Raw genomic sequence first — 15,694 nt, 5'->3', positions numbered from 1 at the left:
GTCTAAGCCTGTAGCAGCATAGCTATCAATGGTTCAGAGCTACCTGAACCAGTCCTGACTGAAGGCTCTGTCATAGAGGAAGGTCTTAAGCCTGGACTTAAACGTAGTTAAAGTGTCTGCCTCTCTGACCCATGGAGAGATGCTGGTTCCACAGTAGAGGAGCCCGGTAACTAAAGGCTCTACCTCCCAAAGCAAGCAGAGCAAAGATGGAACACAGATGGAACAAAGATGTAAGAAGGTGCTTCGCTGATGTTTCTGCTAAAATGAATCACATCAGGTAAGCCTCACCTGCAATGCTCAGCAGCTCATTGATATCCATCATCATCCATCCATCATCCATCCATCCATCATCCATCCATCCATCATCATCCATCCATCCATCCATCATCCATCATCCATCCATCCATCATCCATCCATCCATCATCCATCATCCATCCATCCATCATCCATCCATCCATCCATCCATCATCCATCCATCCATCATCCATCCATCCATCATCCATCATCCATCCATCCATCATCCATCCATCATCCATCCATCATCCATCCATCCATCATCCATCCATCATCCATCCATCATCCATCCATCTTTTTAAACTGCTGGTTCAGTGAGAGATGTCAGTGAAAACCTAAATCCACCAGTTAAAGAAAAACATTATGCAAACTTAGCATTGATTTTCAAAAGATATCCCAATGGCAACTCCATGATGAGATAAGAAATGAAAATGAAGAGGATAAAGAGTCCAAATTATTGATGCGCAGGCCTACTGACGTCCTCTTTGTATTTGAGAATATTACCAATATAAAATATAATGCCTCATTTAAATAATACAAAACACAGCAGACCGAAGTGAAACCCAAGCAGCTCTCGATCCGGCTTCTTCTGCAGTGACGTCACAGGGGTATCAACGCAATGATCTCTTCTTGCGGCCCATCGGACTTCATATCCCTGCTCAGCAGCGCTGCCAGACTCACCACAGGCCCCTGAGAATGCTGGAGCTGCACTGACGTCCCCGATATGCTGCCTGCTGATGTCTGCTGCCATTTTCTGACCTATCTCAGTTTGGTTTTTAAAGTCTGAGAATCGATGTTCTGATATTTTAATGGACTCCTTCATGTCTTTCCTGTCTTTTTACGCCTTTCCACACCTTCCGATCTCACCAGCTGCAACATAACAAGCAGCTGTAGTGGAGGTTGGAGACTTGATCCACTTCTTGAAAGTGCGCTTGCTCTGCTCAGCTCTCTTTCTGTCCTCCCCAGCCAGATACTCAGCAAATGTTGTGTGTTTGTTCAGCAAATGTCTGTAATATCTCACCACGTGAAAGCAAACAAATCGGTCCACGCGGTATTAAATTCTGTTTTCCTCCACAAATTTTTTTTTTTTTAATTTGCACTCCAGGCAGCAGGGTGGAGCAGTGGTCCTCCCTGTGGCCCCCAGCAAGAAGGTTGTGGGTGGAGCAGTGGTCCTCACTGTGGCCCCCAGCAAGAAGGTTGTGGGTGGAGCCCCGGCTGCAGCACGGGGTCTTTCTGGGTGAGTCTCCATGTTCTCCCTGTTCCTGCTGGGTTCTCTCTGGTACTCCAGCTTCCTCCACAGTCCAAAGACATCAAGAGGGACCAGGTTAATCCAGACTCTAAATTGACCGTAGGCGTGGCTGGGAGAGCCAATGGTTGTCTGTCTCTATGTGTTGGCCCTGCCATGGACTGGTGACCTGTCCAGGGGGAAGGCTGCTGGGATAGGCTCCACCCCCACCACCCTCAACAGGAGGAGAGGGGGAACATGGAGGGATGGAGGATGGATGATGGATGGATTCATGGATGGATTAGTGAGAGGTGCCACTTAATCCCAAACAGTGTTTCTGAATATTCATGCAGATGATTTTAAAACTTCTGTTTATGTAAATTCAGTGACAACAGGTGTACTTTCCCAGTGGCTGAAAAAAAAGGTAATCCAAGTCGTGGTCCAGTGTAATTGATGGACACGTAAGTAGGGGACTCGATTACTCAGTAACTGAGCTGCAGCCGCAGTGTGGAATGTAGCTGAAGCCTCAGTGCAGCAGAACCAACCACAGCGTCATCATGTATGGGAGAGTAGAAGAGAAGCACACGGGTGTGTGATTCTCTGAAGCACAGACGCAGAGCGACAGGGATTTTTATCCATCCTCAGACAACAGGACGAGCAGATAGTGAGGCAGAAGACAGATGGAGGGTAAACTCTGCTCGTACACTCTGAAGGCTCGAGTGGCAACTGTAAATGTCAGTGGTTTCACTGATGGACAGGGCAACCATCAGCCTATGTACAGAAAAAAAGGAAAGAACAAACCCCTGAAGAAATACGCCATTTTGCTACATTTGTTGGTCCAAAAGAAGCTGAGCACGAAGCTGGATGGATGGACGGATGGACGGATGGAGGTGTTTCTCCCAGGGCCATGGTGCTGCACCGGGCCCACTTAGGAGTGCCGCTGGTTTAAGGGCAGCAAACAAAGGAAGTGACCATGTCAATCTATTCATCTGCAGATGTAAGAACCAAGCGCAGCAGACATACGGACGTCACAGCTGCACTGCGTCATCAACAGGTTCAACACTTTACCAGCAAATTGATCCTTAGAGAAGTGTACTGACCTGAGACCAGCGGCTGCCTGGGAGGCAAAAATCACTTCAACAACTGTCTCTTCAGAGAATGATGTCATAGGTGTGATTTCCTCTCACGAACCTTTCACGCTCTTCGGTGCATCTTCCTGAATGTGTCTCCAGAGGTGAGGGTTTTCTTTTGTGACATTTGCCAAGATGATGTTGTGTATTTGTTAACGTGCATTTCAAAATGCCACCGAACACTTAAGACATAAATGCTGGATATGACACACAGAAGACAGGAGAGGAGAGCGAGACGCAGCGTAATTGTCTTTGCTGCTCTGTTCTGTCACCCGTCTCTTTCTATTTATAGTCTGACATTTTACCATCAAGAGAACAAGCCCAAACAACACTGTGATGGATAGTGTGTGTGTGTGTGTGCGCTTACACTACCAAGCAGTGGAGTGATGTATAGCGACTGTTTGTGTGTTTAACTGTTCAGACCCCTTTATCATGATGGTGCAGTGTATGTGTGTGTGTGTGTGTGTGTGTGTGTGTGTGTGTGTGTGTGTGTGTTTCGATCAGCGAGCTGTCACGCTCCATGTTGACCCTCCCTCTTTAGCTGCAGGTTCATCAATCACGAGGACTCACGTTCTTCCTGTTCACACCGTTTGCAGCTCTCTAACAACACTCAGTCGTTGAAGTTACATTAAAAATGTTATTCATTTGAAACGACTAATTAGTAGCAAGTCTCATTTTTGTTATATGACTTTATGTCCTTCGTATTCATTCATTGCTGGTTTTTATATTTATTATTGATTTTATGTAACATGGGATTCTTCCTCAAATGAACCACGTGAGTTGACACGTTTCGCCCACTATGACAGTCATGACGTCATGATTTCCAGCCCCAGGGAGAGGCGAACGCAACTTCCTGGTTTTCTACAGAAGGAACTCATCCATCCTCATCATGTCTCTGTTGTGCACCTTCTGTCATCGGTCTGAACTCCGCAGTTCTTTGGATGTTGATGGAACAAACGATACAGTTAAGAGAGGTTTGTGGTCCTGACGGAGCCTCATGAGTGAGAGAGACAGTGAGGACAGGAAGGGCGAGATGCTGCTGGAACTGAGCCAACATGATCAGTTTTCAGTCCACGACGAAGAAGGAGGTCATCATCTCACTTCACTCCTTCGGTTGCTGTGTTTGAGCTGTGCTCCCCTCCCACAGCTGTGAGGGGAGGCATCCAAGGACGGACTCCCTGGGGTGCTTCGTCCATGTATACCAACCCCACAGGCCTCCACCCTCCCTGCAGCCTCAACACTAAGCTTGCTGACGAGAGATCAGTGTCTGACGCGAACGAAGATTTAATGCGCGCTGGGATGTTGCACATCGAAGTACCAGGACGGCTCCTGACATGGAGAATGAGGAAAGGTGCTGTTGTCCTTTTTTCCATTCACGTTACAGTCGTGATGTTCAAACTCAGCTTCACGCTCACATGGATCGGAACCTGGAGAATCCCAAACTCCTGCAGCCACCGAGCTCAGTGTGGCCAGGGGCTCCATCTGTCACTTGGTGGGATTCGTAGTCTCAGACTAACCCTTCTGCTGCAGCTGGATGTGCTTGTGCTCATTCACGGTTGCATCAAACCAGAAAACCAACGTGTTTGTGAGAATGAGGGTTACACCGGACGATGGCCTTGTATTTGGACAGTTTTGCTGTGATTGGCTGCCTTTAGCTTTGAGCTGAATATACGTTGCAGGCTCCTCCCTCATCCTGGAGTCACAAAGAAAGGAAAAAGTCTCGGTGAGCTCATGACACCTATTTATGACTGCGTGACAGACAACACACATTTGGTGTCATTATCACTGGAGGGTCTACAGTGCAGAGAGACCACGAGCCACCAAACCAACCGTGGTCAACGTTGATCAAAATAATTGGCATTATCTGGCTAGACGCCATCATGCAGCCTAGCGCTTGGCTTGCTGGTGCTGTGTTCATCATATTGGGTTGGAGTGAGAGACATGAAGTGTTAACTTGTTCAGATCACCTACAAAATGTACTTTTAAAATTAGTGTTCTATCATGTTATCATGGAGCCTCTCATCACTCCACAAAGGCTGTGATGGTGCTCGGAGGATAAGAGCATGCTTCATTCCCATTACACAACAAGCTCAGAGAGCTAAAAACGACCCCGTCAACCATCAACTTACATAACACTCGATTTCATCCAGTGCTAAGATTTGTTCTGCCTAGATGTGTGCTAATTTTATGCTATCAGCCATTTTGTCAGAGAGGCACTTCCTCTGCGGGTCGAGTGTCTTGGGAAGTTCTAAAATATTCCATCCCTGTTCAGTCACAACATTCAGACTGCAGAGCGCCGTACAGCACAACTGCAGCTGCGGCTCATTTAGGAGGAGTGTCAGGCGAGTTAAACACTCGTCTGATATCAAACTGAATATTTAATCAGCCCATCTCCTCGCTGAAGTGGTGAGTAGCAGATTCCCCCCGGGCTCATTTCAACCCTTGTTCCCCTTTCATCAATCTCAGGTGGGATTTTGAAGAGTTTTCAAACTTCTTTTGCGCTCCCGTACTAAAAGAACCTGAAGCGATATCAAAAGACAAGCCACTCCCGTCAAACAACTTCATATTTCCGCTCACATTTTCTGCCTCCTTTTAATCCTGTTGAAAGGGAACGTTGTGTGTGAAGGTGAGACGGTAAAGGAGGGCTGCATGTCTGAAGCTCAGCTGCTCGAGGTTCCAGTGATGCTAAACAAACTGATTCGCCAGGCACGCTGGTAAACTGAGAGCTTACTCACGAGATGTTCCATTTCTGCAGGTCATAACTGCCAAACCCCAGGATGCATGTTGCTGCTCCCTCTGTAAAAATGAGATTGGATTCCTTTGGCGTATCTGTCCGTCCTGGGAGAGAAGCTTTGTCCCCGAGGGTTCCTCAAGCATGCTGCAATACCAGAAACGGGAACTACTTTTTGGTCTACGTCTCCATTTTAGCCAGGAACGTAGTTCTAGACTTTTATCTGCTTCTAAAATGGAAACATCTCATGAGTATGAACTGGTGTTTCATGATGCAACCTACGTTTCAGTATTGCAGGCAGAGAGCGTTGGGATGGCGCCATGCTAACCTGCCTGGGCCTCAGCTCACCAACACGCTGCTCTCGTTGTCGTCAGATGGAGCTCCAGACTTCGTTGAGGATTAACATTTTAAAACAGCTTCCTCTTAACTAGAGATTTTAATTCGCAGGGATCATCTGCTGCGATCTTGCGACGGAACATGAATCTTTTATTTCCAGTGAAAACCCAGACAGACAGAGAGACGAGGAGGGTCCTCCAGTGGAGTGACACGTTGAAATTAAACTGAAAAGAAACACTTGTCTCACTGACACACAGACAGACAGCTGGAGATAGAGCTGTCATCTTTTAATTAGCTTTCCCTCTACACCGCCTGCCTGTCTGTCTCTTTCTGTGGCTACCTTTTATCAGCCAGATTTATGGTGGGTGCTGTCTCTCTGTCTTTAATTACCTGTTTATGTCTCAGCGGCCTGTTACACCATCATTATCTCGTTCCCCTCCTGTCCTTTCATTCAGCGTCTTCATTCTCCACCGTCTCAGTTCACACTTCCCTCTGACATTCAGGTCAGAAACATCGGTTTCATCATTGCTGAGTCAAAGCGGCTGATTGTTGGGAATTTGTTCAAATTCAAATAAAGTTTTGATGCAAATAAAAATGATGGAGTGCTGCAGCAGCCGGCTGAAAGAAAGATTGCCTTTTTATTCACTACAAGTTTGATTCATCTGTTGCTTACTAAGCTGGTTTATTTACATGGCAGAGCTGAAGACAAGCAGCAAGGAAGTTAACGCACCAACGCCACCACGACGTGGGACCGTGGAGAGGAAGGGTGCTCTGTACCCCCAGGCCAGGCCAGTACAGGAGGGCAGCCATCATGTGCGCCTCTGCTAGCCGCTGACACTGAATGGCTTGATATCAATCTTAGCTGTTTGCAGTGTCAGTTTGCCCCGATCATGACATCACACCGATGAGAGGAGGGGCCGTACTACAGAATTACTACCTAATTATCATATTGCCTCCCCCCAAAAGTGACCATCACATTCTTTGGAGAGACCCCTGTTTTCCCACTTGGTACAGTCTAACTTTTATCAGAATTTTTTTCTGGAGATGGTGACCCTTCCCGGGGGGGCAGTACTGGCGTTGGAGCTAAACTCCAGCCCCCACATGCGTCTGGGGTCATGTTTGTATGAGTGACATGTCCAGTGACGCCATGTCTTAGCGATGCTAAAAACATGACATCTCAAAAGAGCTGTGCATGGTGAGGCTTCCCCTCAGCATGGAGGTATTTTAGTGTATACTTACTTCACTCTGAGTACTGGAGGGAAAGACTGGATCACCTTTTCCTCTGATACTCCAGCAGCGGACTGAACAACCTCAACCGCCCGCCCATCTGCGTGAGGCTGAGGGGAAAATGACTGAATTGTCATTTATGGCTGATCCGTCCCTTTAAATCTTACATCCTCATCTTTTTGATTCTGCATTTAATTGAGCTCTTGTGCTCCATCCTGCCATCTGTTCTCTCCAGATTTATCTCTCTAGTTCTCTAGACCACATGTGGCTGTCGACCAGCCATCTAAACCTCCTCCAAGAGGAAATCATGGTCTCAGATGAATCTTCAGATGGCTTTAAAGATGCAGGAGGACGCCTGGGTTGAGCGTCTGACTCCTCGTCTCAGGTTCTCCTCTTGGAGTTCATAGATGGATCAGGTCTGGTTGAGTGGGGTTGATGGACCAGCACAAGTGGTACTTCAATCAAAGACTGCATTTTACTTTTCAAGTAGTCCGTAAGTAAGTCTTGATCCCACTGAGATGTGTTTTCCCCTCCTACATCACTTCTTTATGACTCCAGAATGCAGGAAGCTGCAGCAACGTACATTTAGCTTGAAGCTAACTACAGCTAAACTGTCCACAAATGTTTCCTGGCAAACTCTCGGCGTCACGTTGGTACCATCCAGGTCCTCTCTGCCCAGTCATCCTCCCAGTAATCCCATTTTGATTTGCACCCAGAGCACAGTTCCAGCAGCGGCTCGCGCGCGTCCATGTCGTTAACCAAGGCGTGTTTCAGATGTGCTGTTTGAATTGTAGGTGTAGTATCGCTTTAAGAGACAGCGTCTCTCTGATAAGGTGAGGAGAAGTTCTCAGTGTGTGTTGTGAGATAAGAGTGTCACCAGCAGCTCTCTGTGACGGCAAACGCTAAATTGAAGCTCATGAAAGCACAAATTCAAACGACTTTTGAGTGTGGATGAGCAGCAGTCAGAAGCCCCCACAGCAGCTCAGCCATTTTAGGGCTGCTGTGTGTTATTGTTGGGGAAATATTCAGAATGTCACTGTGGGTGCAATCTGAGAGGTGAATGGGTTTTTCTGAGGCAATTTCTCACTCGGCGACGGGTTGGCGCTCATTTCATAGTCAATTCTGTTTGTACATATTTGATACAGAGTGTTTCCCAGCGCTGATCCTCCTCTTTTATTCCGCCTGAGCTCGGCTGTCACACCTGAACCTGATTACCTCATTAGTCCCTCTACTTAGTACCTGACCTCTGGGCTCAGTCGAAGCATTCATGAGAAACTTTACAAAAGAATGATCACTGTTCACGTTGATTTTACAAATAAGTAGTAAAATGAAAACCTGCATTTGGAGCAGACGGCAAATGAACCGTCCTCCTCCTGCCACTCCTGTGTCGGCCCCTCTGATCCGCTCAAATTCACTGGATCCCCGAGTCCTGCTGCCAGTCAGGGGTTCTGGATGAAGACGTGCAGCAACAGTGTTTGTCTTATGGTAACATGCCCCCCCAGACACACACACACACTGACCTGGCAGGTGCTGTTGGAACCAGATTATCAGTCTTACTCGCCTCATGTCAGTCAGCAGCTTGTAGCGGTTGTTGTCACACAGCGACCACAACCAACAGCGACGTCCTGTTTCAGCGACTGACACGCCGTCACACACCCGTAAATCAAGGAAGCAAAACCACGTCCAACGTTTTCGGCTCCTGTAGCTTCAGATCTTGAATTATTCACAAAAACCTGCAGTCAGCTGCTGATGTATCAGACATTTTCCAGCCCCACCTGCAGCCGATAAAACGTGCTCCTGTTTCAACGCCATCAAGGAAAGGTAAAGTGGAGTTAGGGTTTTTAACATGTCATATATTTTTCAACACTTAAAGTAATTCCCATCATAAATCTGTGACAGAAATATTGATCAAAGCATCAACTGTGTGTGTTTCCACTCATGATGGGGGCCCGTGGGGGCGGGGGCTGTTGAGTTGCTGTCTGATCCTTCAGTTCCTGCCTGGTGACTGAAGCTGCTGCATCTAAAATTCCGTCTCACCCAGTTTGTGACACACTTTGTTTTCTCAAGTTATTCTCTTGTTTTCTTCTGGCTTTGAGCCGTGAGATTCAGGAATGTGTGGAAAACCTCTGCTGGCATTGTTTTGTCAGTTTACACTAAAGAGGAGAGAGAAGCTTCTCTCTCTCTCTCTCAGGTACTGGTATGTGCTAGTCAGGTACTGGTATGTGCTAGTCAGGTACTGGTATGTGCTAGTCAGGTACTGGTATGTGCTAGTCAGGTACTGGTATGTGCTAGTCGGGTACTGGTATGTGCTAGTCGGGTACTGGTATAGGCTAGTCGGGTACTGGTATGTGCTAGTCGGGTACTGGTATAGGCTAGTCAGGTACTGGTATGTGCTAGTCGGGTACTGGTATGTGCTAGTCGGGTACTGGTATGTGCTAGTCGGGTACTGGTATAGGCTAGTCAGGTACTGGTATGTGCTAGTCAGGTACTGGTATGTGCTAGTCAGGTACTGGTATAGGCTAGTCAGGTACTGGTATGTGCTAGTCAGGTACTGGTATGTGCTAGTCAGGTACTGGTATAGGCTAGTCAGGTACTGGTATGTGCTAGTCAGGTACTGGTATAGGCTAGTCAGGTACTGGTATGTGCTAGTCAGGTACTGGTATGTGCTAGTCAGGTACTGGTATGTGCTAGTCAGGTACTGGTATGTGCTAGTCAGGTACTGGTATCGGCTAAAGTTCCACCACTGCGTTTCCATGGCAGCTAACAGCTTGACAGCGCTTAGTGAAGGAGCAGGAGCAGCAGTTTATTCATGACGACCAGGAAACAAATACGTGGACTCTCAGCTGAGCTAAGACGTCCACCAACGTGACCACTTTTAACATCTATGCTTTCTGGGAACATGTCGTGTGTCCTTATCCTGCATCTCAAATCCTCATTTCATCTGCTGTGTGTGTGTGTGTGTGTGTGGGGGGGGGGGGTATTTGAGTCTAATGACATGTTCTCTCTTGTGTCCCCATTAGTAGTTATCACAGAGCTGTCATGTCAAGCAGTAGCGCAGCTTCCAACCTAGAAAACTCCCACCGGCACTGCAAGCACAAGACACACATTCACACACACATTCTCTCTCCCTCTCACACACACATTGTCTTTCACACACACATTCTCCCTCTCCCTCTCTCTCTCTCTCCACACACACATTCTCTCTCCCTCTCTCAAACACACACACATTCTCTCTCCCTCTCTCAAACACACACACATTCTCTCTCCCTCTCTCAAACACACACACATTCTCTCTCCCTCTCTCAAACACACACACACACATTCTCTCTCTCACACACACACATTCTCTCTCCCTCTCTCAAACACACACACACACACATTCTCCCTCTCTCTCACACACATATTCTCCCTCTCTCACACACATTCTCCCTCCTTCTCTCTGTCTCACACACACATTCTCCCTCTCTCTCTCACACACATTTTCCCTCCCTCTCACACACACAAACACACACACAAATTCTCCCTCTCTGTCTCACACACACATTCTCCCTCTCTCTCTCACACACACATTTTCCCTCCCTCTCACACACACACACACACACACACAAATTCTCCCTCTCTGTCTCACACACACATTCTCCCTCTCTCTCTCTCACACACACATATTCTCCCTCTCTCTCACACACACATTTTCCCTCCCTCTCTCACACACACACACACATTCTCCCTCTCCGTCTCACGCACACATTCTCCCTCTCTCTCTCACACACACACATTCTCCCTCTCTGTCTCACACACACATTCTCCCTCTCTCTCTCACACACACATTCTCCCTCTCTCTTTGGGATTTGAATCAGTGAGGGAGGAGAATCAACTTCAATCAGGAAGCAACAGCTGGATTTTAGTCGGCCCAAATAAATCTGTCACCGTGACATCGGCCGCGTTTCCTCACTTGAGCTGCAGACAACAACAGGAAGGACAGTTGTCTTGAATAGCAGGGGCCTGTGTTTCTGTGCAAAACCACATTTATAAAACGACAATATATTAAAAATAAAGTCAGCCATGTTGCCTTTTTTATTGACTAAGTTGAAATCCAGGTCATTCCATCTTCACTGCATGCAAACGGGCAACGTTGAACCTGGACCTCTTTTGGTCCTCAGCGGACTGCACAGGAGCTCTGGACAAGCAGACGACAGGGAGCTGGCAGGTTTAAATCTAAATTTAAAAATCATCCGACTTATTTAGACTTTCGCGTACTCACGACTTTACGCATCATCGTCATTCTCAGCAGCACCTCAGGATAAAATCTTAAGAATTATTGGCTGTACTAGTGGAAAAGGGGCTGAAGAAATTTCTGTTTGACTGTTGGTTCTGTTTCCTCCGCCCACCCCTGCAAGCACAACCACCGCTGTTCCCATGGAGACTACATCAAGCTGAACGCCTGCAGGACCACACCATCGCAGCACGAAGAAAGATCGCCTTCTGTGACACACATCAGTAACTGCCCCAACTTAGGGCGGAGCTGCCCGACTGCAGCGAATTCGCTCTCGTCGTGTGAGACAGATCTCCTCCTTGTTCTGTAAACTTTGATAGGAAACTCTTACACTGGCTGTTAGTAACTATTCAGATGTTTAATTGAATCAATTAACTAAAAAAAATGTGTATAAAAAAAGAGCCCTCATGAAGTCGGAGGTCCTGTCGTGTGTCCGGCCAGTGGCCGTGGCCTGCGTCCTGCAGACGTGTGTAGCTGCAGCAGCAGAAAGCAGGGCAGCGCAGCGCTCAGCAGGTCGGGACCATAACTCAGTCTGACAGTGAGCTGATTCCACCAGAGAAACATGCGTGACACATGTATAAATACAAGTGCACATGTGTGTCAAACAGCTGTGTGCCTGTCCTCAGAGTGCAAGAACGTGTCACAACTTGGCAGCGTTTATCTGAAAGTCGCCTACTTTTTGATCTTCTGTGACATATTTATCTGGAGCCGGTAGACGCCTGAAGCCAGTGTTGGTACACAAGCTTAACATGGAGCTCAGCAGCACCGTCCCATGATATCCCTGCATGTGCTGTCAGGGACTTCACGTGCTGCTTCACGCCGCAGGCGCACGCAGCGGTCGGGTCAGGACACTCCTGGTCGGCAGCTCAGTTTTAGCATAAATGCTGTTCATGTCATCGAACATGAAAATCCAGAGGTTTCATCTCAGGGGAAACAACAAGCCGCTGTGAAAGCACCTTGAACCTGCCTTCCTTGTAATGACCAACAGGAGGCGCTGTGTGTGGTTACTTCCCAAACCATTCATTATTTCAGTGGACATTTCCAGATATTTTTATATTCTCAGCAACTGATTTTTGCATTTGTTTTTCTTCAGTACAGCAGGGTGTTGATTGTGTAGGTCAGGGTTCCATTTACAGTGCGAGAGAGTACTCAGACAGCACATCTCTCCCAGAACGCCACTCACAGACAGGATACAGAACAGTTTTCTTCCTCAAAAGAAGGTCTTCCAGGCCACTGGCCCGGGACTCAATGTCCACCATGTCCATGCCTGTCAGATTTGCTGAAGACACAAAGGAAAGACACACCAGAAGGAAATGGAAAGCTGTTCTTGGGCCACTCGTTTTTGTGTCATCAGAACAGCAACACGATGATGTTTTGCTCCCAACAGTCAGAATCACAACACTTTTTACGTGAAGTACTGCGATACTCTGAAGAGCCTGTGCTAAGAAGTTGAGCTGAGAAGTCAACTTGTATGACTGAACATGTTGCAAGAACAACCGCAGCCCATGAGCACACGAGCTAAGAGGAGGACGGCAGACAGAAGAACTCGAGGTTACAGATAATAGAGCTGCACAAGTGGGATCGTGTGCATGTACAAATAGGGAGGTATTACATGTTCTGGGTAAATAACACGATAAGTGAAATAACTGGCGTCACGTCTGATTTGGAGGAAGCAGAGCCAACTGTGTGCTTCTCGTGTTACTGTAACAGTGACGCGTGTCAAAGTGGGGCTGCCATGAGCAACCCTGTCCTCTCTACGGGACCTGTCTGAGCTCCTCTTGGAGAGCCTTCTTGTTGAATCAGAGGGGCTGTAATGAGGCTTATCTTTGCTTCTGTCCACTGGCTTTGATTTAGGTTTCATATCAGGAGAATGCAGAGATGGACTTTTATAGCTCTCAGACACAGGAGACAGTTTTATGATCCACAGAATCTCTCCGAAGGTTTATTGAAGATGGGGAAGATTGCTGTCTTTACGAATACAATAATAACTTTATTTATTTATATAGCTCTGTTCATACAGCCAGCGCAACTTTAGGAGAATAAAAACCCACTCTCAAGAAAGATAGAACATAAAAGACAAAAGCAAAATAAAATACAATCCAATAAAAACCACAAATGTCATCATTTTGTGGCAGTTTTCAGAACCGTTATCAGCTGAGAATTAATGTTGGTGACAAAACAGTTGAGCCATTTTATCGCAGATAACTTGCTGAAGCAGTTTAATGGCTGTTTGAGGACTTGTTTAGCGATTCCTCCTTTTAGAAGTGAGCGTACTGATCACCTGATGGCGCCAACGGCAGGACGCCACAATACTTGTTCTAGTTCTACTTTTATCTTAGTAGTTTTCCTCATTCACTGGCAAAAGGAAAAAAAACCAACCCAATGTAAATAGTTCCCAAGTGCTGTCCTCACGACGCGCGTCTCTGCTGGACAGCCAGCGAACCAAAGAAGAAAGCTCCGTACACACGGCTTGCTTTTCTTGATTTAGCGAAGCTTTCTCGTAGTTTTAACATTGAACGCGGTAACTGTAACATAACAAACACAAACGCCGTCGAGTTACGCAACTACTTCAAAATAATATTTCACCAACATTTGTGACTTGTACATGTACTTACAAAGACGAAAATTTCCCAAGGTTCAAACGTTACAAAACAAATGGTTGCGGTTATGAGCCGGTACAGACATCGTTTTTGCCGTCTGGCTAGCTTGTTTTTACCGGCAATACATCAGAGACTGTCGACGATGTACACGAGCAAAGACGATCATTTCTAGAGAAGATGTCTCACCTTGTTGCCTTTTTAAACTTTAACATTTTTATCATAATTTTTTTTTTTTTTACCAACTATGGACTTATTAACTAACTTTAACCCTAATGAAAACAATAATGTCTTTTACCCAAAGACATGACATCCCAAATCATGAACGACAGGGAACAGAAAGAAGAAAAATCCTTGAAAGTTAGAGGTCATGAAAGCGGCTGTGCAGCTTGGATGAGGTTCTCCAGCAAAAGAGACCGTAGAACACGAATCTCCAGCCGGTTCCTTCCACCTCACCAGAGAAACGTGTTGGTGAACAGCGTGAAAATGGGAAAGGCCCCTAAGCAGCCTGTCCTCAGAACGAGTGGCGCTAAGGGTTGAGACCACGAGGAAAGGAGGAAGTTACATGACTCAGTGAAAGGGGGAGGAACCCGTCTACAGAGGGGAGGGAGCGGTGGTCAGTCGGGCAGCACAGGAGACTTCAGTCCACTGTCCTCATCTGAAACCAAACTATGACATTTTCCCAGACCAGAAACCCACCAAGATTGTCCTAAAACTGAGTTGCAGTTCTAAAAGTCCATCGTAGGAAACAACAGCAAGTAGGAAAATCCTCTGTTCTGGCAACAAGCCGCCTCTGGAATGCTTTCCAGGATGCAACAAATCCCGAACAGCTCATGGTTTTTCATTGGCATCGCTGCAACTGCTTCAGCACTCAGTGGGAGGTTGACAATGGTTCAGGGACAGTCTGACGTCCTCTCTGGACCCGGGTGGACAGACAGCCTGTTGCTGTGGAGGCTCTGGGGGTGCGGTTGGACGGATGCGGCTGTCGTGTCCTGGCTTCACGCCGCAGATCTGTCACTCGCCTGCAGCCTCACAGCTTCTACCGCTGCACCCCCTCCATATCGAGCTTCCCTCCCCCTCGTCACGCTTCTCTTCAGCCGCCAAATATTCTCAAACGGGTTCAGGTCCCAGGAGGGGCCACGTGTGAACTCAGTAATTTACATGATTCAGTTTCCTCCCCTCCCGCCACTTTGTTTTCCTCATCACCCCCCGTCTGACACACGAGAGGGGGCTGACTGACGTCCCATTCAGGAAACACATCCCGTCCTCCTCCTCCTCAGTGGCTGCATGCAGAATCCTAGACGATGAAGATTCTAACTCAGAGTCACCGCCTTGTAAACAGCTTTTCTGATGACCTTCAGCAGATTAAGATCACGGTCTGAGCAATTATTGGGTCAAGATTATTCTGCTGTTAATCGCATCAATGGCGTGCGTTTGAAACATGCTTTCCAGAGTTATCCTCCCACGTGGCCGTCGGTCCGCACTGGCAGCTCTGGCTTCCAGAGGTGGCTGACTGAGTTGAGGTCGTCATGCTTGGTCAGGGTCTTACCTTCCTTTCGATCCGTGTCAACACGCCCTTCATGACACCAACGTGATCGACAGTTCTGGATGTCACCGTGTTCTGTCTGCCTGCATCAAGACTCCCAAAATGCTCCATTCGTCACATTTTCAGTGCTTCCCTTTTATCATCGGCGGCACGCGGCTCTTCCTGTTGGCTGGAAGCCGCTGTGTTTCAGGTTGTCCTTCCATTCCTGCGTCATCTGTACATCTTTGAAGCGCAGTGAGCACTGGGATGATGAGCTGAGAAAAATGTTGGTGGTCAAAGGTCAAGGTCAGTGTGACAGGCACACACGGGGCGCAGTATTTCTGGTGTAACGGCT

The sequence above is a fragment of the Aulostomus chinensis genome, chromosome 10 (assembly GCF_037954235.1).
Source record: "Aulostomus chinensis isolate RoL2024-O1b breed Wild chromosome 10, RoL_Achi_v1.0, whole genome shotgun sequence".
NCBI lineage: Eukaryota > Metazoa > Chordata > Actinopteri > Syngnathiformes > Aulostomidae > Aulostomus > Aulostomus chinensis.
This window is presented reverse-complemented; position numbering follows the sequence as displayed.